General features: G+C 27.8%; 1 long non-coding RNA gene across 1 annotated transcript; it reads right to left on the reverse strand.

The window, feature by feature from the left end:
* Positions 1-1,548: 1,548 nt before the first annotated feature.
* LOC131607997 (uncharacterized) lies at positions 1,549-3,214 on the reverse strand. The gene is made up of 4 exons (XR_009285469.1): positions 2,952-3,214; positions 2,686-2,730; positions 2,037-2,195; positions 1,549-1,651 (listed from the first exon to the last, which is right to left on the reverse strand). It is a non-coding gene; the product is annotated as an uncharacterized LOC131607997 (long non-coding RNA).

A 3,214-nucleotide genomic window follows, 5' to 3' on the forward strand; every position in this document is an offset into this window, starting at 1 on the left:
TACATTGTCTTGGATAGCCAATGCTTGCTTTTCCTTGAGTCATTCACTTGTGCTTTTGTTGTTTGTTCACTTATGATGTTTGCCATGAATCGAAAACTCCTTGGTGAGTATAGGCTTGTACTTACAGTGTTTGTTGTGGCTCTCATTGTACTAGGCCATTTGATAAGCAGTTAGATTTCCATGCATATGTGAGCTTTCTTGATTATATGCATATTACTCATAATTGCAAACATTTAGAAGTTTGTCATATAGTTTAGTATTAGAACATTTTGTTGCGTGAAAAGTTCATCATCATAAGATTCAATTTTAAATGATAGTTGTTAGTATCAACTATCATGGCTGCCACTACTACTCAAACAGAAGAGCATGTATCCTTGAAGCTTCGTTTGAATGAAAAGTTAAAAGGGTAACAAAGTGTTGTTTGCTAAAGTTGGTAAGGACTTAGTTGGTTTTGTTAGTTCCACATTGATTTTATCTATGGGGACTTTGATGGGAGCTTCCACAAAATCTTAGAGTGTTAAAGAATCTCCATCTGATGTTAAAGTTTTTGAAGCAGACACCATTTTGGGACAAATTTGAAGTTTTTGTAGATTTTTAGGAATGTCACAAGTCTTCAATAAATTTGTCTTGATCAATGAACTTGAGCAAATAGAATATTCTTTCCAATTCATTTAATGTTCTTGAAGTTATTGCATCTGTTCTACCATTTATATCATTGAAAAAATTTATGACTTTATTTTTTGCTATTTATTGACATTGATTATCTTAAATGCAAATTATAACTCAATCAAAATATGTCAAATAATATATATTGAATTACTTTTTATTTTAAGCTACAAATATCCTATATTCTACTTCTCAATAAATTCGTTTTTAAATGAAAATGATTAAACAATAATTATGAAAATAAATAAAATTTAATAAATAACACGTATTTTTATTGTATTTAGATCCCACAACAATTATTTTTAAGTTGGACACTTATAAATAATGAAATTGCAGTCATTGTAGCCATTGACACCGCGTACTGTTTGTTATCATTAACATAAATCAGTAAGTGATCCAGACTGAATGACAGATTCACGACGAGAGGATACAGGTCACAATGAGTAGATGTAAGGTTACATCACACCCCTATTATGTTTAAAAAATAACATATTTAAACGTAATGAATAAACTTAAAATAGTACATAATATATATGTTATGATGTTAACTTTATTTTGCAACAGTTTTACATTGCAACTTAGATATATGTAAATATATACATAGAGATCAACAATTAATACTTTTAATTCGCAATTATAAGAATATTCAATACAGGGAGTATATTTTGTGTTAACATTTGCCTTCTGCTACTGTCATTAATCGTATATATTATTTGTATTAATTTGTTTTTATTTTAGTCTACATTCTAACGAAAAATTGCACAAAATATTACTATTAAAATTAAATTGATAATATGTACTATTATTTAGTTTGTCGATCATAGTATATTACATAATTTATTTGGTAAACAAAATAGTACTTGAATCTTTACATAGAATTGATGAATACACAATTTAATAAGCAATATATTTCGTCTATGTAAACTTGAGTGACCCTGTCCTAAACATTTGTAAAAGCTTCTATGAACTTGATCCATTTTACTCCCTGTCAAAGTTAATGCAACATAATATTAAGAATTCCAGACCAAAAAAATAAAGAAACAACAAACATTTGATAATCAATAACAAAAAATATTTCTCATACTAAACCTCTCAAGTAAGCCTAAATACTACCCAAAACAATAACAAAAAATATATAAAAACTAATACATTAAAAGGTTAAACCAAAAGGGTTAAAAAAACTGTCGTTCAAAACTCGAGTAAATCAAAGCATCAAGTCTTAAGATCCATATCGCCAGTATTCAACCACTATTTCATATCACGACTAAAAGTAATTTTTGTTGATATAGAATTATAGATACAACATCATATTCACATCATATCAATGTACATTTTAAAACAGGAAACATGATTGTGTTAGAGATGGATACCTGGAGTACATTTTCAAACAGGAAATATGAAGCTCAAATGCGACGTCATTTAAAAGAATATTGTACACACCTAAAATGAATTTCCCTTGATTCATAAGAAAACATCGTGAGATTTGCAACCAGAAGCCATATTTATGCATTGATATCAAGACTTGATCCCTGCCGAATATAGAATAAATACAAATATAGTTAATATATTGCAGACAAATCATGAGAAATTAAGCAAACAAATAAGATATTTTCCAAGAAACAACTTATACATAGGAGAATTTGATATTATTCAAATTATCATGTTCATCAATATGTCTTTTAAAGAGATATTTTTTAATTAAAATAAAATATTACCAATAGTAAACCCTTAGGAAAAACATAAAAAAATTCCAAAATTGAGAAAAGAAATCAAATAACAGAGGAGAAGTTATAAATTTTCATGATTTGAAGAAGTGAGAAGAAGAAATAAGGTGAGTTTTTAAAAGTTATAGTAAACCCTTAGGAATAACATTAAGAAAAAAATCCAAAATTGAGAAAAGAAATCAAATAACAGAGGAGAATTTACCAATTTTCATGATTTGAAGAAGTGAGAAGAAGAAATAAGGTGAGTTTTTAAAGGTTGGCAGAAGAAGATGAAAAGGGGGAAAATGAAGCTTACCATATTACCTGGTTGATTGTTGAGAAGATTTCTTTCATAAATTACCTACAACACATGAAAATAAAATTTAAAAAATCAGAACCCTAATTCATATTCTCACAAATTCCAACCTTTCTTATATGGTAAAAAAATTCAAAATTGAGAAAAGAATCAAATAACATAGGGGAATTTACCAATTTTCTTGATTTGAAGAAGTGAGAAGAAGAAATAAGCCGAGTTTTTAAAGGTTGGGCGAAGAAGATGAAAAGGGGCGAAATGAGACTTACCACATTACCTGGTTGATTGTTGAGAAGATTTCTTTCATAAATTACCTACAAAACATGAAAATAAAATTTCAAAAAAATAGAAACATAATTCCTATTCTCACAAATTCCAACCTTTCATCCCATAATCTTGTAATCTTATGCAACAAAAAAAATTGATCTTTCATAAAGGATAAAACTCATATCTGAAAAGAAAAATATAAATCATACAAAAACCCAGATTTGGATTTATACGAAATAGAAAAGGGAGTAAGATCTCTTCATCA

The sequence above is a fragment of the Vicia villosa genome, linkage group LG1 (genome assembly GCF_029867415.1).
Source record: "Vicia villosa cultivar HV-30 ecotype Madison, WI linkage group LG1, Vvil1.0, whole genome shotgun sequence".
Classification (NCBI taxonomy): Eukaryota; Viridiplantae; Streptophyta; class Magnoliopsida; order Fabales; family Fabaceae; genus Vicia; species Vicia villosa.